Genomic DNA, 24,085 nt, shown 5'->3' with positions numbered 1-24,085 from the left:
TGCCTCCGCTGGTACTCGTATTGTGGCCGTTTGAATACCGCCATAGGCTTTTCGTAAACTTACAACAGACTCCTCTGTAAGTTCTTCCAATTTGAATTGCTCCTTCAGAGCTGTACAAATTTCTGCTTTTGATGTTATTTCATCGAGATCCTTACATTGTATGTAGATCTCATGTTTTTGGGCACGCACTGCGGCATTCTCCCCAAGTGAGTCCTTCACCCGAGTGCGAAAGTCATCAGCCTTGCCCACGCTGGATCTTTTCAGCTCGAACATGAGACCCCTTTCTGGGTTCTTGGGATTCAATTCACATTTCCGCTCAGATCTTTTAGGTCGGGATCCGCTTTGACCTTTCTGAGTATCTCCGCGTAGGACAGATTTCCCTTACTGGAGATAACAATCGCATCTGGACGGGTTCGCAATTTTGCTTTTCCTTTCGCTTTTTTGCTCGTAACCTTAGTCCATCCATCGTTTCCGTTCGTCTTGGGCTTCGCAACGCTGGTTCACTTTTCTACATTCGCTGTACGCTTTCCTCCTTCAGAGCTATTAGTGCTGGTTTTCAGAGTTTCCTGTCCGCCTTTTTTTCTCTTAGGTGCCTGCTGATTATTTGAAGGATCCCCCTCTTTTTCCCATACTCGTTTATTTCGCCGTGTTTCGATGGTAGTACGGTTAGGTGTCACTTGGGTCGCTTGTGACACAGTTGGTGCAGCGGGGTTCGGCGTATCCTTAGTATTCTTTTCCTCCATCTGCGATCTATTCTAAATGAATGTGCGATCTATCCTAAATGAATGTAAGAGCTCTCTTCTCTATTTTGGGTGTAATCTATCAAAAAAGTGAATGACGGCATCAATATCATCAGTAAAACTATGATAATAATGTCGAGTATGGGGTCATAGTTAATGAGGAGTAGATCCAGTTTGAGACCACTTCCATTTTTGAGAAGCTCAAACATTTGCTGGTGAATTTTACGCACACTGACTTTTTCTTTTTCTTGAGTCTTTGTCCCGTTCACAATAATTTAGCCGTCTCTCAGGAGCGGTATATTTATAATAGCATTTTTATTCTCGCAGAACCCCACAACAGAACCCTACATGCTCAAATAGGCTTTATAACCTCCTTGTATTAAAGGACTTTGTACTCCAATTTAAGCATAGAGCGCCTGTATAAAAACCAATATAGACTCCTTGCTTTAATGGTCATCGCTTGCTCCTTGATCCGATTTAAATGCCGCTGTAAGACGCAAGGTGCTAATTAAGATTCGACATTAGTAACCAGAAACAAGGTATCAACCGAAAATTGCTGCCAGTTGGCATACCTGATGTGTAGGTAAGGTGCAGCATCGGTCCTAGCACGCTTCCGACAATTTCATTGTCTTAGGTCTTATCCTTCCTGTCTCAAATTGCTTTTAAGTGATATTGTATGTACATTTAAATGTCGGCTGCAATTTTCATGGAATCATTTTCAAGATAATGGCTTAAATAATTCTGCACAAAGACCAGGATGGATTTTGCTCGTAATCCCCATGCAGCGATCACGTTAACACACTGAACGTGCTGCATTTAGGTAAAATCTCTCAGGGCTGCATTTTGTCATCGCCACTTTTTCGTCCCGTTATCTGTTACATCCCTCGTGCTACCCTGGGGTTCACATTAAGCAGCAGAACATGGAGTACGTCAAGTAGTTTGTGTATCTAAGAAACCTTATTCCTGCCGACAAGCAGAGGCACTGGAAATGATATTGCTAGATGTATTAACAGCACTAAATCCGCTTTCGCAAAGCTTCAGGCTCATGTTTGTATCGTGTTATTGGAGTACTCTGGCCTCTGACAATATCAAATGGAAAACTTCGTTGGCAAATGGGCATATTCCCCCTCATGGATGGTAACGTTGACGAGGGAGAGAGAATGACCCCTACATCGAGAAATTGCAATAACTCCATGGAAAAGTGCGAATTTCTCCGCAAATCTTAGAGTCTGCTAAACCACTTAGTCGAATTAGTTGCCCACTTCATATTCATCACGAAATATATTTTTATATTCGTCGGGAATCTAGAATCTTTATCATACTGAGTGTTATAAAATTATGATCCATTTTATCCTTTGGTATATTTTTTTGCACAAATCGTTATTCTATTTTCGTTGTCGCATTCACCATTGTGTTGTCAGTCCAGTCCGAGGCTGCTTTTGTGGTTTCGTAACAAGTTGTTTTCCGTGTAGGGTTATCAGCCCTACCCAACACCCAACCTGGAGGACCAGTTGATACTAACACATCGTTCAATAAGTCCCGGGACTAGCGTGGAAATGGCGCTAATAGTGCCATTTATATACCAAGGTTCAGAAGTACCAACATTCAGATAAGATGTGTCAAAATTTGATGTAATTCGAAACATAACCAAGAAAGCTATAGTGGTTAAAGTGACGCTACCTTTGCAATCGTGAAAAAATGGACCAAAACGAGTTTCGTGTGTTGATAAAACATTGTTTTCTAATGGGGAAAAAACACTGTTCAAACTCAGCAATGGCTTGAAAAACGTTATCCGGACTCTACTCCGTCGGTGGTATGCTGACTTGAAACGCGGTCGTGCTGATACAAATGATGCGGAACGTTCGGGTCGGCCAAATGAGGGAGTAACTCCCGAAAACACCCAGCAAGTATTAAAAATCATGATGGCTGACCGCAAAATGAAAGTGCGCGAGATAGCCAAGATGGTGAACATATTGCACCAAAAATTGGCTATGAAAAAGGTTTTTTCCAAATGGCTGCCGCGTTTGCTCACAATGGAACAAAAGCAACAACGTATCAATGATTCGGAGCGCTGTTTGGCACTGTTTACTCGCAATAAACAGGATTTTTTGCGTCGATATGCGACAGTGGACGAAACATGGATTCACCATTTCACTCCGGAGTCAAGTCAGCAGTCAGCTGAATGGCGTACGACCGGTGAAAGCCGCCCGAAGCGTCCAAAAACACAACAGTCGGCCGGCAAAGTGATGGCGTCCGTATTCTGGGATGCGAATGGTATAATTTTCATTGACTACCTCGAAAAAGGAAAATCCATCAATAACGACTACTACATGGTGTTATTGGATCGTTTGAAGGCCGAAATAGCGAAAAAACGCCCACACATGAAGAAGAAGAAAGTCATCTTTCATCAAGACAACGCACCGTGCCACAAGTCAATCAAAACGATGACCAAATTCAACGAATCCAACTGCTTCCTCATCCTCCGTACTCGCCGGATCTGGCCCCCAGCGACTGCTGGCTCTTTGCGGATCTCAAAAAGATGCTCCAGGGGAAAAGATTTGGCTCAAATGAGGAGGTGATCGCTGCTACGGAGGCTCATTATGAGTGAAAAGACAAATCGTTGTACAAACATGGCATTGAAAAGTTAGAGAAGCGTTGGAATGATTGTATAGCCCTTGAAGCAGATTATGTTGATGAATAATAAAAAATTTTGCCGATAAAATGTTGTTTTCATAGTTAGTCCCGGGACTTATTGAACGATGTCTTATTTGCCTCGTTTTTAGACGCGGGAGACTCGCCTTCAACCTTCTCCGTCTGCAGCTTTTCGTTAAGAAAGAGCTCCCAGGGGTCACCTCGTGGAGGTGCAGATATGTAGGGTTTAGCAGTAGAGCTGTTGGTGTTGGTTGAGCAGGCGTTTCCCAGGTTTTATGTTCCATCGTGGGTACCAATCCCCGTTTCGCCCTGGAACCTATACTACCCTTTGACTACCTACCAGATATCACGCAGTGCAGCAATTATAGAGGTATCACGTTGCTGAGTACCATCTGTAAGATATTCTCCACTATCCAGGGCATAATTGGCACATGCCAAAGAGACTTCACTCCAGGCAAACTAGCAACAGATCAGATTTTTTCATCAACTTTAAGACCGCCTATGCCTGCCTGGCCAGGGTAAAACTGTATCCCGACGAAATTGATGAGACTAATTAGACTGACCCTGACTGAGCCTGTTCGCCTATGCTGCTGATATCGACATTATGCGAGGAACGACCCGAGACGTACAAACTGCCTTCGTCCAGATGGAGCAGGCTACCGCCAGGTAATTGGCGTGCGATCTTGGGCTGCACATCAATAAAGGGAGGACAAAATATATGGTGGCAACGTCAGCACCAAAAACCAACCAACCATTTCAGCTCACAAAAACTGCTCCACTCGAAACATATCACCATAGGGTCAAAGCTCTTAATGTACAGGACAATGATCTTGCCAGTCCTCATGTATTCTTCGGAGACTTGAGTTCTTAGCTAGAAAAATTGCGAACTCTTGGTAGCGTTCGAGAGTAGAATCCTACGAAGATCTTTGGCTGCCTACATGAGGATGGAAGACTCCGTAGCCTACATAACGATGAAATCTATGAGCGATACCATGAAGATTGGGATGGGCGGGTCACTTAATCCGTATGGATAAGGATGATTAAGCCCGAAAAGTCTATAAGGGCAATATCTATGGTAGAACAAGAAGACGAGGCGGACTCTGCCTGAGATGGAGCGATGACGTAGGCCAGAACGTCCGGCAGCTTTTATTAAATTAGTGCACCTAATGCACGGCGCAAAGTAGGGATGCCTGTAATTCCGATACCGGTTGTAGGGTCGTTGATCATGATGATATTTTTGTGCGCGATATGTCATATGCAATTTCAATTTTCTGAAATCACTCTAAAATATGTCTTGTATTTTAAAAAAAGAACTTTGTAACTGTTGTCACCTGGATGTCATCACGAAATTACGAAAGTTATTCCTTGAGATGAAGAAGCGGGTGAAAGCTGTTCAGAGCCACATTTGGCAAATAGTAGAAGGAGGCCGATTTGCGAAGCACTTGAAACCTTCTCGAAGCACTTGAAACCTGAATATGTTTTATCTGGTTGACGGTGGTCGCTTTCAAACCATTGACTGGTCTTTGTTCTCTGGATCTAATATCGTTGGATCTAACTAGATTTTTCTGTGCAATGCATTTTCACCTCTGCAAGAAAGGATAGTTGTCCGTAGATATTAAAAGCCTCGATCAGTATTGTCCTAGGTTGATTCTGCGCTTTTTAACTTGTTTTCGCTTAGCAACTATGAGTGAGCTTTAAGATGTTACGCAATTGACAAGTTGATCAAAAGATACTAATGTCACATTCCATATATGTTCTATAATAATTATTGATTCTAGAATACTATGAAATTCTACTTTTTGAGTCATCTTTTTGGCGCAAAATTGTGTAACAAACTTATCAAACTGTCGTGGCTGAGTAATGCCATGCACAAATTTAACTCGAATTACTATGCAAATCAAAACAATCCATATTCATAAACGGAGGGAATGCGTAGATACTTTGGAAATTGTTCCTCAAACACTGGTTGGAAAATGTATACATCACAACTAGTTGTAAACTGCAGCGTTAGCTCAGAAGTAATATTGAGAGATATAGTTCCGGATCCTGAGTCTTGAGAACATCTTAGGAGGTAGCGGCTGAGAATTGTTCCAGAGACAGTAAAAGCAAGTCGTCTCGCTGTGAGTCGAGTTGAAATGAAATTATGGCGACAATTCCTCCGACCAGCTTCTAATCGTAATTATTTCCAATAAGTACATTCCGAATATCATTGCAAGTTGACCCAGCATTTTATCTTATCTGAAAATGGTTTTCATTCATGGTGTAGAAACCGCGACCTTCCACAATGATTAATGGCAGCCCCACAAGCAAACACTGATGTTTGACGGTATTCGGATACTGTATCTATAGTTTCTCGCGAGCATGTGGGATTTTTCCGCAAGCTTTTTGGGAATTTTCAGAGTTAGTACTATAAGCAGTAGCTAGCTGGTAAGCAGAAGCAGGAGGCGAGCTTTTGGCATACCCCCATTAACGCTGTTCTTGTGTTGCCGGAGCGTATAAGGAGGGTTTTGTGTGTTTATCGAGGCTTGCTCCCAACTGCTCCGTGTTTTGATATATCGTGGCACTGAGTGCGCACATACTGCCCGACCGCGAGCTTAAAATAAGCTCGAATATAATAAATTTCTTAATATTATTGCAAAAAGCATGGTGGAGCATCGCTTTCGTATTGTTGTTGGCCCGACTTGTACTCTGGCCCCAACGACTAGATGAGAAGGAGAAGAAATATTGTATCTAATACAGCTCTGATAGTGGTTCAGGGGAGCGTTGGGAAACGTAGTACAAGCTACTCGCGACCTTAAGCATTCAGAGTTTCAGTATCCGCCTATAACATGAATACGACATTACTTTTGCGAGTAGTCGAACGCCGCGATTCCGCCGCCACCGTCTTTAGCTGAAAGTCTCCGCCGCTACTGAAAATTGTCATTTTTTACTCTATAGAGAATTCTGTATCTTTTATATTTTTGGCGCGTACTATTAAGAAGAAAAAGACTATTTTTTGCTTTTCCAATTGTCGAATTTATTATATAATATATACACGGGAGAAACGAAAATTTGGTAACTGAAAATTTTGGTGCGAAAGTCGGTTTCCTCAGCGTGATAGTGCGAATCTGTATCGGTCGTCAGGGAAATTTTTGGTAAATCAAAAATTTTGCGTGTTCCCGAGCGCTGCCACGCCGCGTCGCGAATTGAATGTATTTTGTACTTTTGCGAATTTTGTACACGACTCCGTAGCCGTAAGTCATAGTGTCGAGAAGCTACCAACCACGTCACAGTTTCGAAAAATCCACAAAATCATCAGCGGCCAGGTCGAGAGCAGATTTCCAAGGAGCCAGATAAAAGTGAAGAAATGAAAAATCCGAAGATGCAACATTTCCTACAAACTTTGGCCGATTTGCTGATTTAAGTGCGTGTTTAATTATTTGTGCAAAACCGGTTCCGAATAGCCTCAAATCAAAAGCTAGCAAAGCCTCTGCCGAAATTCGAAGTTTAATTATTGGCTGCGGGGTTTTATGTTTTAGAAATTAAAAAAATGGTTACTGCGATATCCGAGTGAGTGCTTTGGTGTTGTATCCAAGTTGGATTCCATGTGCAAGAAAGTAAGAACCAAAAACCAAGGAGAAGCAAGAGTGTGATCGGGCGAGCTCTGGCCAAGAATTCGGAACAACCTCAATCAGACACAGACACAAACAACCCATCAGACTTATTTATTCGCTGCGTATTTCGCTGTGGACTTGCAACACTGTTGCAAGATAAATCCCCTATCCGAATGGTTTCATCGAACGGTGACTACGAAAACAAGTGCAATTATTAATAAATAAAATTTAATACAATACGCTTAGAGAGAATCTAGGGTGTAGCGAGAGCTCCGCGAGAGAGGCGAAGAGTTAACTTAGCCTAAGTGTCAGACCACGCTTGGAAGTAGGAAGTAACAATTGTCTTAGGTACGCCGAAAAGTGGGTTTGGAGAATGAGATGCAAAGTAAACTTTTCGATCTTTCAAAAATCATCTTAGACATTTCCTCTCTTCCTGGCCGGCGCAAAATGAGTGATATCTCCTAAGCGAAAAATAACACGTCACAAGTTGGGGCCACAGTCAGACGACGGGTGTTAAGCTTTTATTTTGATATTTTTTATTGTTTCTGGCTCCATCATTATCTCCTCATTCTGCCATTTCGCAGTCCCTGTTGTTCTTGCTGATTTCAGCGAGTGCTATTGCCTTCAACCAGCAAACAACCTGTACGTCTGGCGTTCTGTTTTTCGGATTTTCAATTTTTTTGCTGCTGTATTTGGGAAAAAGTTCAATTGTGCAATGTTTTGAACATTATTCGTTGAAAAACACAGCAAACAACGCGGCCCGCCAACAGGCCAACATCAAAGCTTTAGGAAAACCGAGAGAGGAAGAGAGGAAAATGATAGTCCAAGACCAATCATAAAAATTAATTGGTATTGTTGTTGTTTTTGTTTTCTTTCGTCAGATATCTCGTATTTAGTTTTTTGTATTTGGTCAAAGCTTTGATTTGTTTTGAATATATACTTTGTATTTCATTTTTTATGAGTGTGTGGATTAAAGTTGCCAGCGTTTTTTTATGAAATCATGGAAAACAACTTCACTCACACACTCACCATTCCACACGTTCAATTGCACGACCATAGTCTAAGATATAATATACTGACCCTCATGGCGAACTGACAATATATAGTATTCATAAATCCAGTGGCATATCAGCAGAGCAGAATATTACACTGTATTACTATTCGCGAGATAACTGTTAGCTGCGAAACATTAATGCAAACAATGTCTGAGTGATTACAGTGCAATTTCAATATGATTCACGAGGGGTGCTGAGTGCACCTGACCAGGTTGTGATATTGTTAGGTCAAATATTAGGCATGATGCTGGTGGTATCTTAAGTGTAGGTGCTCTAAAGCTCAAGATGTTGTAATCTACTGGCTTTTTCGAGATACAACTAACTAGAGGTGCCTCACAAACATGTTTTGGACTTTTGATCGCAATGATCGACCATGGAGCAGAAGCTTACCAGAGGATGCTTCAAACGCAGCTTGACACACCCCCTTCATCAAAATAATCTCACAAATCAAAGTCCTACGTTTTCGATTATGAGCCATTATTTGGCGGTGGTATTTTTTGTTTTTGAGTGGGTAGAGAGTTGAACTCTCGACCCGCATGAAAAACTGTACTTTCGCTAGATAAGATAAGAACATATGTTGTTCTCGTCGCAAATTATCATTTTGTAAACAATTCCCAACTAGAAATCCATCTCGTTAATGATGAGAGAAAAAAGGTGTGTGGATGCCTCCACATGTAAAAGATAAAATACCACTAAAAAGCCGGTTCAAGCAATCATTGATAAAGGTAGCCAATCAAGGTCGAACCAGTATTACAATGAAAACACTTGTACTATACGAGCGATATGATAAAATATTTTTGAAAACGAAATTGAACATATTTTCAAAAAAAAATTATAATATGGATCCTACAGTACCATATAGGGATCCAGAAAAGTCCAGAGTATTCCAAGCTTCTATTTTCATTACTAGAATTTTGTAGCGACTTCGACTTTAATCTAGACGAATCAATCTTCCAAACTTTTCCGAAGTAGCGCCCAACGTGGGTAGCCTGCTTCGAGTTGATCTATATTTCCAAAATTGTTGCAAACAATTTTTATTAGTACCAATTTTGCAAAGATCCTGTTCATGGATTGAAATGATTCCAGTTTTGTAGTACTTCGCCTTTAGTCTAAAAGAACGAATCTCCCAAACTTTTCTAAAATAGCGCCCAACGTGGTAACGTGGGTACGTGCTTTATTTTGATTTATATTTTAAAGTGCACTAAAAACAACGTTTGCTATTGCCATTTTAAGAAAGATCCTGATTGATGATTACCGCACGTTTTTGGTTTTGTCATTTTCTTTGTTAATTATACTACTTCCCGTAGCATCTATAATTTTGACTTTGACAGAAGTGGTAGGATTTGCAGCCAAATTCTGCGTTCCGTTTCGGGCGTTAGTTTTCAGGATTTTCCTTTCTTCCTCCAACCATCTTGATCCATCGCTCCCGTCCTCCAATTTCGAAATTTAACATACCTTCAGAAAAAATTTGTGATATCGATCCTACAATACCATATAGGGATTCATTCAAATCCGCATTAATCCACTTTTCTCAAGCAGCGCCCAACGTGGGTAGCCTGTTTGAAATTGATCTATATTTTCAAGTGTGTTGAAAGCAATTTTAATTACCGCCATTTATGCAAAGATCCTTTTTATGGATTCGAATGATTGGAGTTTTGTAGTACCTCGCCTTTAGTCTAAAAGAACGAGTTTCCCAAACTTTTCTGAAATAGCGCCCAGCGTGGGAAATGTCTTTTACGTGTTTTATTTTAATGTGCACTAAAAGCAACTTTAGTTGTTGCCATTCTAAAAAGATCCTTTTGACGAAATATTTTCTTCCTGCACACAGGAAATACGCCCATGGTCGAGTTTCAAATCTAGGACTCAAGGCCAAGAGATTGGTACTCAGTCACCTTGATTACCGCACGTTCAAAGTTATTCTATGAGAAATAGTCGCATTTCTACCGTTTTTTAAAAGTAAATGACAAAACCACATTTTTTTAAAAAAAACTGTAGAAATGCTACCATTTCTTGTAGAAAAACTGACACTAGTGGTAGAATTTGCAGCAACCTTCCAGTACATTCTTTCAAAGTGAAATTTAACATATTTTCAAAAAATTTTATGATATCGATCCTACACTGATATCGGTCCTTCATTCAAGCCTATAGTATTCCAAGCTTCAATTTTCATTTAGAAGGACGAATTTTCCAAACTTTTCTGAAGTAGCGCACAACGTGGGAAGTCAGCCTGCTTCAAGTTGGTCTATATTTTCAAGTGTATTGCTAGCACTTTTTATTACCGCCAATTTTGCGAAGATCCTATTCATGGATTTAAATGATTGCGGTCTTGTAGTACTCCGCCTTTAGTATAAAATAACGAATCGCCCAAACTTTCCTGAAATAGCGCCCAACGTGGGAGAAGTGTCTTTTACGTGCTTTATTTTAACCCTATACCCATCCCTTGTCATTACAACTTAATCCTGCCCCTCGGGCACTCAGTGTATTTTCCATGGAAAATCGCAGTTTTCACGCCCTCTCTGGTAGTTATAACTTAATTTCGTCTCTAGGGCACTCAATGCCCCTATGTGTTTTCCACGCGTCCCTCGGACGGTCAGTGTCTTTATGCATTTCGTATATTAAATCGTTACTTTTTATAGGAAATCTGTTTTCCTAAAAATATCCCAAAATAAAATTGTTATAGGCAAGTTTGCATATATATAAGATATAGTTCAATTCATCATCATCAACGGCGCAACAACCGGTATCCGGTCTAGGCCTGCCTTAATAAGGAACTCCAGACATCCCGGTTTTGCGCCGAGGTCCACCAATTCGATATCCCTAAAAGCTGTCTGGCGTCCTGGCCCACGCCATCGCTCCATCTTAGGCAGGGTCTGCCTCGTCTTCTTTTCCTACCATAGATATTGCCCTTATAGACTTTCCGGGTGGGATCATCTTCATCCATACGGATTAAGTGACCCGCCCACCGTAACCTATTGAGCCGGATTTTATCCACAACCGGACGGTCATGGTATCGCTCATAGATTTCGTCATTGTGTAGGCTACGGAATCGTCCATCCTCATGTAGGGGGCCAAAAATTCTTCGGAGGATTCTTCTCTCGAACGCGGCCAAGAGTTCGCAATTTTTCTTGCTAAGAACCCAAGTTTCCGAGGAATACATGAGGACTGGCAAGATCATAGTCTTGTACAGTAAGAGCTTTGACCCTATGGTGAGACGTTTCGAGCGGAACAGTCTTTGTAAGCTGAAGTAGGCTCTGTTGGCTGACAACAACCGTGCGCGGATTTCATCATCGTAGTTGTTATCGGTTGTGATTTTCGACCCTAGATAGGAGAAATTGTCAACGGTCTCAAAGTTGTATTCCCCTATCCTTATTCTTGTTCGTGCTTGTGTTTGACCAGTGCGGTTTGATGTTGTTGGTTGATTCGTCTTCGGTGCTGACGTTGCCACCATATATTTTGTCTTGCCTTCATTGATGTGCAGCCCAAGATCTCGCGCCGCCTGCTCGATCTGGATGAAGGCAGTTTGAACGTCTCGGATGGTTCTTCCCATGATGTCGATATCGTCAGCATAGGCCAGTAGTTGGGTGGACTTGAAGAGGATCGTACCTCTTGCATTCACCTCAGCATCACGGATCACCTTCTCGAGGGCCAGGTTAAAGAGGACGCATGATAGCGCATCCCCTTGTCGTAGACCGTTGTTGATGTCGAATGGTCTTGAGAGTGATCCTGCTGCTTTTATCTGGCCTCGCACATTGGTCAGGGTCAGCCTAGTCAGTCTTATTAATTTCGTCGGGATACCGAATTCCCTCATGGCCGTGTACAGTTTTACCTTGGCTATGCTATCATATGCGGCTTTAAAGTCGATGAACAGGTGGTGCAACTGTTGTCCATATTCCAACAGTTTTTCCATCGCCTGCCGCAGAGAGAAAATCTGATCTGTTGCTGATTTGCCTGGAGTGAAGCCTCTTTGGTATGGGCCAATGATGTTCTGGGCGTATGGGGCTATCCGGCCTAGCAAGATAGTGGAGAATATCTTATAGATGGTACTCAGCAACGTGATACCTCTATAATTGCTGCACTGTGTGATATCTCCCTTTTTATGTATGAGACAGATTATGCCTCGCTGCCAATCGTCAGGCATTGATTCGCTGTCCCATACCTTGAGCACAAGTTGATGAACCAATTGGTGTAACTGGTCGCCTCCATATTTAACCAATTCGGCTGTAATTCCATCGGCTCCTGGCGACTTATGATTTTTTAGCCGATGAATTGCACGGACTGTTTCTCCTAAACTTGGTGGTGGCAGTATTTGTCCGTCGTCTTCAGTTGGCGGGACCTCCAACTCGCCGATGTTCTGGTTGTTCAGTAGTTCATCAAAGTACTCAACCCATCGCTCTAATATGCCCATTCTGTCGGAAATCAGATTTCCCTCTTTGTCTCGGCAGGATGAGCATCGAGGTGTATAAGGCTTCATCCTGCTGACTTGTTGGTAAAACTTCCGCGCCTGGTGCGGTTGCTCCCTGTACTTTTCTAGTTCACAGACTTGTTGGTTCTCCCAGGCTTCCTTTTTCCGTCTGTGAAGTCGCTTCTCCGCTCGACGGAGTTCGTGATAAGTCTCTGCGCGTGCCCGCGTTCTTTGAGAATGCAACATTACTCGGTATGCGGCATTCTTCCGTTCCGTTGCTAGCTTACATTCATCGTCAAACCAGCCGTTCCGACTCCTTTTGCGGCTGGGGCCAAGTATATTTGTGGCCGTATCCATGATAACGTTCTTCAGGTGGTTGTGAAGATCATTAGTTGATGCTTCATCTCCAGGTCCTCTATTGACTGCGGTTATTGCGGCATCCATTTCCCTCTTATAGGTGTCGCGGAGGGTTGTGTTGTGGATGGCTTCAGTGTTCACTCTCACCTGATTGTCAGAGGGGATTCTAGGTGGTATTGTTATTCGAGCTCGGAGCACCATGCCAACGAGATAGTGATCCGAGTCTATATTGGCCCCCCTATATGTTCTGACATTCATCAAGGCTGAGAGGTGGCGGCGTTCGATCAACACGTGGTCAATTTGGTTGAAAGTGGTCCCGTCTGGAGAGGCCCACGTATGTTTGTGGACCGCTTTCCGCGCAAACCAGGTACTTCCAACAACCATTTCGTGTGACCCTGCTAATTGAATAGTCCGCAGTCCGTTATCATTTGTTTTTTCGTGTAAGCTATGGGAGCCAACGTATCGCCTGAATACGGGCTCCTTCCCTACTTGGCTGTTAAAATCCCCAAGTATGATTTTGATATCATATCTGGGACAGGCTTCGAGGGTTCTTTCTACTGCCTCGTAGAAGGTATCCTTCTCCGACTCTGCAGTCTCCTCTGTAGGGGCGTGAACGTTTATGAGGCTTATATTTCTAAACTTGCCTCGCAAGCGCAGAGTGCATAGCCGTTCGCTTATACTTTCAAAGCCGATAACAGCAGGTTTCATTTTTTGGCTGACTAAGAAACCTACTCCGAGCACATGGTTTACTGGATGGCCGCTATAATATATGGTGTAGTGGCTCTTCTCCAGGAAACCGGTCCCTGTCCATCGCATCTCTTGCAACGCTGTTACATCAGCCCTATATTGGGACAGGGTATCGGCTAGCTGCTTAGCAGCTTCATCTCTGTACAGGGAGCGCACGTTCCATGAGAAAATGCGCAAATCGTTGTTCCTTTGTCGTTGCCGGGTCCGTCGTTTTAATATCCGTCCTATCCGAGGCTCCTGTTGTGGCTTCGTAACGGTTGTTTTCCGTGTAGGGTTGTCAGCCCTACCCAACCCCCAACCTGGAGGACCAGTTGGTACAATTTGTCCCGTTTTTAGGCGCGGGAGACTCGCCTTCATCCTTCTCCGTCTGCAGCTTTTCGTCAAGAAAGAGCTCCCAGCGGTCACCACGTGGAGGTGGAGATAGGGTTTGGTAGTAGAGCTGTTGGTGTTGTTTCAGCAGGCATTTCCCAGGTTTTATGCTCCATCGTGGGTACCAATCCACGTTTCGGCCCGGGACCTATACTACCCTTTGACCACCAATTCAAATGAACTATAATGTTTGGAAACTAAAAAAATATTAAGATTATATTATTTGAAATTAATGATCGAGTGACAGCGACGTTTTGGCGATAGCCCCGTTGATGTCGATGGTCATTGTCGATCATCCTCGTCCAAATCATCACTTCCTTCGTCACTACCGCTTGGGTTTCCGAAGTAACGTAGGTAGCATGACTGACATGCCCGTATGTAATGGTTCGAACAGCAAGGTTTCCTGCAAATATCATACACGGCCGTCGTCTTATTATCCTTTGTAGCCGGGTTAGTTTTGCAGGCCTCACATCTACGTTTTGCATTGCTAACCTTAAAACGAAAGTCGAAAAATATAACTAAATGTGCATACGGAATTGGAATATTGTTTGTTACCTGTATTGTAGGCATTGTTGGCCGTCCATAACTCAGATTTCCGGGTTTGAAATCGATCAAGCAGTTCTTACGGATTTCAGCAAGTGAGGCGATTTGGACCGAGAGTTCCTTCAAAAATATTTTGGGTTTTTCACTCTTGTCACCATTCCATGTCGGTTCGCATAATTTGAGCAAACCGTATGCTGAAAGAGTTGCGACGTCAATCATGTTGTGGAGGAGAAGCATTGGCCAACGGTTGCTCTTCCGTTTGCAACTGTAGTTGCGCAGCGTTTTATCAAAGGTGTCCACACCATCTTTGTGTTCATTATAGTCAACAAGCGATTTTCCGGGTTGCGGGTTAGGCTCTTCTGTGGAATGGATGGTTAACAGCAAACAATCATGCTTTTTTCTTTGTCGTGTAGCTCACCAGCTCACATACATTTGAAAAGCAGAAAACTGATGGGAGGTCTGTTTCGTGCTTCCTGACTCGACGTAAAACTCGTTGGCAATTCGCTTATTCCACCGTATAGTGCCGACCAAAGTTGTATTCTTTTCAGCCATTTCGATTCCCAGTGGGTAACTGGTGGAAAAATTATCCATTGTGATGTTGGTGCCAATATTCTGAAAGTTTTTGCAAAGGTGCAACACCAGACCATATGCGACGCCAGTTGATCGAGTCTCATTCGACTGCATGCCCACATAGACTTCAGCAACGAGGGGGTAGTTGGTTTTTGCATCAACTAATCAAAATATTTTGTGCCGTGTTTGGCGGGCTTCGAGGATATATATTGATGAAAACTGCATTTGTTCCGCGCCACCAACAGCTACTTATCGACACATAACTCCAACGATGGCACAAAACAGTCGCCAAAGATTTTTGAAAAAGACATGATGAATTGGGACCAATTTATCCTGATGCAATCGTGCCAAACATGTCATAGAATCGTCGAAACGTATGAGACAGGACAATTGCTCGAAGCGCATGATGGATTTGTGGATCAAATCTTTAGCATGAACGTCTTTGGATTTTTTGGCACCAGCGTATAATAAAATGGCAATGGCATAACATATACCTCATCCGCATCCGTTTTTTTTTTCCATGGCCCCATTTTTATTATATTTTAAAGTGCCTTAAAAGCAACTTTTGCTATCGCCATTTTAAGAAAGATCCTTTGTTGATGCTTGCTGGTGCTTTCCAACTGGATTTAGGAACTCCTTGATTCTAGTTTAGCCTCGGCTGGCTTATTCCTGAATTTTACAAGGCAGCTTTTGTCTTCCATTACAATTCATACACATGTCGTGTTTTTGAATTAATATAAGGGAGGAAATGCCAACTTGTAATCATTTCGGTCACGCTGCTTCCAGAGCAGAGGTGAGGCAGCTTCTGATGAGTTGCCTCTGCCTTGGACGAAACCGCAAGTCATATTAAGTTACTAGTTTGTCAATACAGCAACTGATTCCGGACGACCTTCGTTACTTTCGACGCCGGCCAAACAGTGACCAAGATTAAATTCGTTATACCAGCGTTTGGCAATACTAACGAAAGGATTATCAGTGAAGTCATGTCAACTAATTGGACGAACATTTTCGCGAAGATTTCATTTTTCCATTGGGGCACAAATAATTGTAGATAGCGTAAATCGCGCTCAAATAACAAAAGGTCTTAAAGAAGGTTATTTTGGAAACATTACTAGTTGAAGCATTAAATGACACCTGATAACAATCAATATTGCCAAGGCTCAAAATATAATTAATGCTCCTGTTTATAATACTTACTGGCTTATTGGTTTAGTCGATAGTAAATGATGTTGTTTAAGGTATATAACCAAGAAGACTAAACACCGGAGATTCGTCTCCCGCTGCATTGGTAGGAATCGTATGGTGTAAAAAAGCATTGCGCATGTTCGGCGGTCTTCGGTACGTGTGCGATAAAAATTCCGCGATCACGTCTAGTGTTAGTGCCGTGCATGCGATGCACAACCACGTGGCTGTTCTTCTTGAATGTAAAACTATTTTTTTTTGTAACCGACTTTGTATTATTTCTTAAACTGAGGTTTTTTTTGGGTAGGGGGGAGGTGTCTTAGCCATGACGACGCTATGGTCGGGATGTTTGAGAGCCAGTCTCCTTATCTCGTTATCAGGAGTGCGAATCTCGGTTCGGTAGGAATGTTTGTGATCGTGTTTATGCTGCTCCGCCACTGTAGGTTTATCACTTGTACAGTATTTACTGTGATTATAATGAAATTGAAGCGCAGTCTCACTGAACAATGAAATTATGAATGTTCTATCGTTCACAAAGCAGTGATCAGGAGACATGTTTTTATGCTTGTATGACATGGGAGATAGGCAAAGCATTGTCGGATGTACTCAACTCCTCCGTCTAGCGGAATATCCCAGATACGTTTATGTATCGCTAGATTTCCGCTAGTGAATGTAATGTTAGCTGCTACAGCTAGAGTACATCAACACCAATAGGAGACCTACATCTGATCTGTTCTTTCCATTATAGGACCCATTTACTTTTAGTTTCAATACATATCGATTCATGAAATTCTACAAAACAACTCTGTTCCTGCGGCCTCGTAGTTGAGGAGCAATTCTAAGGACTTTTGGGCGCATTGGGTCAATATTTCTGAAAGAAAATTAAAAGAGAGAGATAACATATTAATTTAATCAAAAAGTTGCTCAAGTCTATTTAAAAACAAAATTAAAAATAATATTCAGCAAAGGGGATATTATCCCGTAATCCCCATTGATTGCAATATGCCACGCTAACACTTTGTCCGATCCTTGAAACATCTTTGATTTTTTTATTACCTCCTCCCGATTGGTGACACGTACTCTCTGTACTGTTTCTTTTGACTCGTTTGAACAGAAGAAATCATAGGAAGCCAAATTATGTGACTCCGATGGCTGTTGGATACTGTTCATTACGCGTTTGATAAAAAACTCGCGGGTAACGATAACATAGTGGTTAGAGCACGAAGCTGTCGTAGCAGAAGGTTGTTGTTCGAATCTCACTGATGGTCGAAACACCAGTCGTCTCAGCAAATCATAATAAAAACTCGTAGTAAATTCAATAATCTAGTTAAGGTTGGGAAACAAATCGAAACCTTGCACTCAGACAAATGTATACAATCCAGCGTCACTTTTTCAGCTCTATGACGCTGAAATTTAGAGGGATTATCAGTAACGTATGTGATAGTCTAAAAAAAATGGGCTTTAAATCGGGTCATCAAAAGGTGGTAATGTTAGCTTTTCGATGAAGGTAGAATTTCAGTGTGCTTATGCGATAGTTAATCTTTGAGGTCATACACTCAAGAGTTTGTCATCTTTTTTCTTTTTTAATGTTTGTCCCATTCAGCATCGGAGTCGGCTCGATTAGATTGGATTCGTCAATTTTCTCTGTTTTAAACTTGATCTGGGCGAAGTCGGGAGATTTTCAAATCACCATTTAGCGTATCAAGCTACCGCTGTTTCAGTTGGCCTTTTGCTCGATCTCCATCGGCTTCAATGTGCTGGCCACTCTCAACTATTGGGCTCTCGCAACGTGAATTAGATAACCGCACCATCGAAAAAGGTTATTTGACATGTTTTCCCTTTCAATAGCGAATGTCCTCATTTCAAACGTGATAATTCCCTGAATGTCTCAAAACACAGAGGCTGATTGTTGTGTCTTCAAACGCTTTGGCCGGCTTTCACCCTTTCATCTCCATTCGCCTGACGCTCTTTCGTACTCTGGAGTATAATGGTAAATCTTTGTTTCATCTATTGTTATGCACCGACGCAAAAATCCTTTCTATTCCGCATAAACCGCTGCATACAACGCTCTAAATCATCAATTCTCTGTTGTTATTGCTCCACTGGGAACAACATTTTTTTTATCCAAATTGTCATGCAGATTGCAGATATCTTCCGGGTCTCACCTATGTCTTCCAACTTCGCTCTACGCTCGGATATAAAAATTTCTAGGATCTTTTGGATGTTTTCGGGCGCAGCCACCTCAATGCCCTGGACACCCTGCGTCTTTGGTAGATGTTTGATCACGTTTAAAGTTCGCAAGTGGTTACTTTCGACGGGCATTTTTATGAGTAACACTTTTTCAAACCTTTTTCAGCATTAAAGGTATTCTTTCCCATCAAAAAAACAGTGTTAGGATAAAACGCGAAGTTCGGTTTTGTCCATCGTTTAAATAAACACAAATCGATCGTCATTTAGCCTCCAATATCTCAAAAGCTACTAAACCGAATGCCATGAAATTTTGGCACGTATCTTCTAATAGTTGGTTCTACCGAAAACTATTGTAGTACGGTATCGTAGCACGATGTGTGTGTTAATCTCGGGACTTAATGGGCTATGTACTAGAATATAAGCTGAATAAGGATACAATTTCTGTCTATGCAAATTTTCTGTTATGAAAATTCTTAAAGATACTGAATGTATCTTTGTGAAATTATCAAATATTAATAACATGTACATGTATTTGCACCCTACATATGTATGTATATAGGTCACCAACATTCGATTTTTTATTAAACAACTTTTCCTTCTTGGAAAATATCTCTACTTTCAATAAAGATCAAAGGACTCTTATGGAATGAATTCGAAACTGGTTTATTACCTTACCTAATAAAAAAGGTTCCTTCATGTTCCGGCAATCCCCCAGAAAAGGAAGGAAAAGAAAATCGTTTTTTTATATAAAAGTCAAAGTGATTTCTTTCAGTGAGTAAAGCTCAGTAAAACACTTTTCAATACCCGAGTACTTCCATTCAACATTTTTAAATACAACTCAATCAATTTCTCTCAATTACTTTTTTGCAAGCTTTTTAATTTGATTCAGTAATTAATATAAAATATAATGCTATGAAATTTTAGATAAAGGGGCTTTGGACGTTTGTACCTGATGAGTTTCGTAACTGCGTTGAGCTTATAGGTTATCTCCTTTTCTGATTTGAGTTCCAGAATGAGTGATTCAACAGAGAAGGAATTTTTATATTCTGTGATTGAAATTTTATTCAAAACTTCAGACGTGACCAAGTGAACTGCAATCTTTCTACTTTATTCTTCCGACGCAATATTATCCAATATTTATGTATATTATATAGTATACATCACTACATCCCATTTACCCATTTTAATTACTATTGGGAGAGCTGTGAATGACAGGACGATAAAGCCATCCAATCTCCTTGTTAGAAATACACAGTTCTTTGCGTAGAAAGGAAACGGTACCTTGAAAATTAATTGGTCATTACATTTAGTATTTGATAATCTTATTATCAGGCTTGACGAATAAGATAAGGGGCTAGAGAACATTATCAAGGAGCTTGGGAAGACTATAAATGAACTGACGTCCCAATCTATTCAAATCCTTACAAACCTAGTTTTATGGTAGTGTCAGCCGTCAAGTAGCGTCTATATAAAGTACAGAACTACCTCGAAGTTTCAAGAAAAATGCCGTAAGCTGAACCGGTTTTCGCCTACTAATTTGTATGCTTATCGTATAGAACGGTGTTATCTAGTAGAGATACCCATATAAGTACTAACCATACTCAACAGTGCTGAACTTTGGTAATCTGATGATTAACAGTGCTTTCTCGAAGCTTTATTGAGGCTTAAGGTCTGAACGATTCGCGGGTCAGGGTAAAGATTGTACCCTCAAATCTTCTTTAACATTCACTACCTGTGGAAAGAGAAATCGTGGGACACTGTTAACCAATGAAGAACATATTTGAAATAAAAAATTTGGGCGCGATGTGTAGGGGTTGAGCCGCCGCTTCAAAAGTGGGAATCAAGCCATTTTGTAGAATTTCTTTTTGTTTGGACGCGTTTACATAGCTTTTATGCACCCCCAGACCATGACATACGAAGAATGTTTTACGGTTGATAAATGCATTCATCACTATACCGTTCTTCCATTCTCCTTCGAATTAAGGCTGTACCATTTGGTCCAATCAAATCCAATTAAATTAATCTACGATCCAGCTGCGCCTCTCCTTCGCGCCAGTCGGGTCGCCTTTTCTTCATGACTTTTGTCAGAAGAGGCTTTTTGGCAGGCTTTCGGGAAGGAAGTCCAAGCTCATTCAGGCGACGTTGCATCGTTCGCAGGCTCTCTTGCATCTTGCATGAGGTCGATTCCACTGGCCCTCTTTTAATTTGTGAAGCCGTTTTAAATCGATTTCGGAGGCTGATCCAACCAATTTCCTTAGTCGCGATCTGTTGCAATTATTTTCCTGTCGCTTCCTTTTTTCATTTCCAAACTTTCTGTCTGCACATGAAGTTTAAGAAAAGATCACACAGTCGACTCAGTTCTCTTTAATTTGCGTGCTATCTCGAACATCTTTCAAACTACAATTCTTGCCTTTTCTTCTGTACTTGACTTTCCGTTCCTGTTCATTGCAATATTTTTAATTCTCGGAAAACTCACTCGCTCGAAAGCACTCGGCTTCCTCGAATCCTCGGCATTTAATAAAGGAAATATCAATAACAATAATTTGGTTGGTTAGATTTATAACCAATACGTGTTCGCTGACACTGTCGTAAATTCAGTTATGAAGTTGAGAATGACGCCCTCCTGGGCATGTAGGCTCTGCAGGCCATCATTATCAGCTTCATAACTGAATTTACGACAGTGTCAGCTGCAACGCCACTATCCCCAAGAGTACTCTTCAACGCAGCTCTACCTGTTCCAACAGTTTTGACAAACTTCCCCATGTTCACCTTCGCAGCGTTCCATGCACAGAAAGAACGCCGGATTGGCGCACACCGAGAGTTTGTGTCCACCACTTCGAAGGCAATGTATTGATGTTCACTTATCGAGAAGTCTTCCAGAACTTGCCACCCGTCCACCAGTGATTGCGACATGAGGGTTACGACCGTGCTCAAGATGGCGTCCTCCAAAGCATCAAGCCTGCCTCGAAACTTCGGTAAAAAAAAACATTATCCCTAAACACCGAATCCAGATAAAGTCGTCCCCTCAATTTTAGGCAAGAATCCCAGATGGCAGCGGTACCTGATATTTCAGGATGCCATGAAGCTGGGTCCTTATTTCGGTACTACTCACTAATAAGCACTAAATCAGCTTTGGTCTCAGCAGCGAATTGCACTAGCAACTCGTGAGTGGTTGCACCCCGGTGTATATTGATTTGTAGGATGCGCATCATGTTCACTGCATTCTAGCCCGTTCCACTTCTGCTCTGAAGACTAGAGACCGCCGCGAGCAACATTCTCATCAGACGCGCTACAGTCCCTGCAAGGATACAGCTTTCCTTCTCATTGCAGGTGTTCACTTTATGTCCTGCCTGACTCCATGTGCGGCATATTGTCCTTTTGTCAAGTCCCTGAAAGGTTGCAGACGTGTGCCCATAATCCAAACATCTGCAACATTTGGCTGGGGCGGCCCGAATCCGTATCGTACCTATAATACCTTGATCCAAAGTTTGAAGTTTTCTGGCGGTATTGGAGGGAAGAAATAAAATTTTGACATATAGTATCTCTGGTTAGTTGGTGTGGCTGAGCAATTGTCTATGAACAACACGATCCTCCGCTTCTGGAATTTACTTGATCGGCTGAGGCCCTTTATCTACTCGATGAAAAGTTTCCGTGTCACCAATGCTACGAGAAAATGTTGTAATGTTTAGTTTTTCCGTAGTTTTATGAGAGCATCACTTATCAGATGTCCGGATAGCTGAGTGGTTAGAGCGCAAGGCTGTCGTACGGAAGGTCGCGGTTCAAATCTCACTGGTAGCAGTGGAATTTGTATCGTGATTTGACGTCGGATACCAGTCGACTCAGCTGTGAATGAGTACCTGAGTCAAATCAGGGTAATAATCTCGGGCGAGCGCAATGCTGACCACATTGCCTCCTAGTGTAGCGTTACGGTCTTGAATGAAGTGCTCTAACACACTTCAAGGCCCTGATCCAACATGGATTGTTGCGCCAACGATTAGATTCGATTGCGCCTTCCTCCTTTAAAATTTTGCTCAAGCTTCACTCACATACTTCAAACTGTTGTCACACGCTTCATGCGATTTTCCGTTTTCGATTTCACGACCCAATTTCTATTTATCACTGAGGGAAAACTGCTTTCGTTTAGACATGGCTCGTACGTGAGGCAAAAACCGATCCCGAGAGATGAAAGGCGTGAGACTTATAATAAAGACAATCAACAGGTCACAAATCCTTGATTTGTTTGATTATTGGAACAGCTAGTTGTTAGGAACACACAGAACAAAAGGATAAAAAAAGGAATTAGAAAAACCTTTTTCAAGCATCTTTCTTCTATAGAGGGCACTTATAACTGACCCTGTCTTATACGGAGGTGAATGTTGCTGAAAGCTAGCGAAAACAACTTTCATATACAGAGGTAATAAAGTTGTTTGCATCCAGCTTCCTCCTCTTTTTTTCCTAAAGAGAAGTTTTCCTTCTATAGAGGTTCACAACAACTTGGTTCGATCGTACTTCTGCATGATTTGAACCAAACTTTGCGAGAGTTTCAAGTTATTTAAGGGGGAGGGTAGGGTTAACTCGGTGGAAAGTGTCATGTTTAAGATTTGAAGATTTTTTTTCGGGTGCAAATAGTGCCAACCTATTTAGTCAATTTCCATATAATGATGAAACAATCGAACAATATTTCCCGAAATTTCTATTGAAAACAATTTAAAATTGGATGAGTGACTGTAAATCTTCAGAGGCACTTCGAGATATAGTTGTTTTGTGGTGTACACGATATCTCGCAATAAAATAATCTGAAAAACAAAAATCAAAATGCATTTGTTAAAGGAGATGCTGGTCGAGGTAACCCTAGAAGGTTTTTTTGTCGATTTTTCAATTTTTTGTAGCACTTGGAAATCCAAAAAAGTCGGCTAATTTAAACAAATTTAAAAGTTGCTAGTATTAAAAAAAAGAGCTTGCAGGGATACCTAGCGAATCACGTGAAGAACCACTATGGAATATTTCGAAACGATTGGTATAGTAAATTTTGAGTTATTGTGTACACGGACTTCAAAAACAACAAGTCTCAAAAAGGCGATTTAAAGTTTTGTACACTAAAGCAACTTCGTTAGTTTTACTCCAATCGACTTGAAATTTTGACACAATATTCTTGAGATGTTATGCATTCATTTAAAAAATGAGCAAAAATTCAAATAAAAAACTTTAAATACCCTATCCCCACCCCCCTTAAGTATAATTAAATAAATTAAATTAAATTGTTGTTTTTAAAAATAGACTAACAGTCTGGTTTAGTCAAATGATTGCCGAAAATTGCTTAAATCTTTTTGCTGAAGTTTTGATAAAAATTAACTAACTAGTCAAAATTCGTTGTGATTATGAATTGCAAAAATTCCTGTCTCCTCACGGTCTCCTTTTTAAAGAGAATGGTGCTCCTAAGCCTAATACATTTCTTCCAATCGATGCACAATAAAATAGAGTAATGAAATACGACGCGAAAGTTTTATTCTCAACTATCCACATACTATTTCATGTAACAGATAAGAAGAATATCTTTTTAGATAAGCTTATAATTATCATATCTTAGGTGTGAATGTTTAATATCAATGTCATGATATGTTGATCTACTGACACAAATTCTTCCCTCTGTTATAATGAGCAACGCAACTGAAAAAGATTGCCATG

The 24,085-nt window shown here is 41.3% G+C and overlaps 1 protein-coding gene across 4 annotated transcripts in view; it reads left to right on the top strand.

Annotated features, from left to right (window-relative positions):
- The window catches only part of LOC119647813 (aryl hydrocarbon receptor nuclear translocator-like protein 1), a 222,400-nt gene that overhangs the window by 78,307 nt on the left and 120,008 nt on the right, over positions 1 to 24,085 (top strand). The window contains exon 1 of one of the 4 annotated variants that reach the window (XM_038049036.1): positions 6,149 to 7,310. The exons of 1 other annotated variant lie outside the window; for it this stretch is intronic. The gene's annotated coding sequence lies outside the window, so the exon portion shown is untranslated. Of the gene's footprint in view, positions 1 to 6,148; positions 7,334 to 24,085 lie in introns of those variants that run through there. 2 more of the 4 variants (XM_038049035.1, XM_038049037.1) reach the window with 2 other exon arrangements.

This window comes from Hermetia illucens, chromosome 2 (genome assembly GCF_905115235.1).
Source record: "Hermetia illucens chromosome 2, iHerIll2.2.curated.20191125, whole genome shotgun sequence".
NCBI lineage: Eukaryota > Metazoa > Arthropoda > Insecta > Diptera > Stratiomyidae > Hermetia > Hermetia illucens.
Note: the sequence above shows the minus strand (reverse complement) of the source record. Positions and strands in the feature narration are given on the sequence as shown.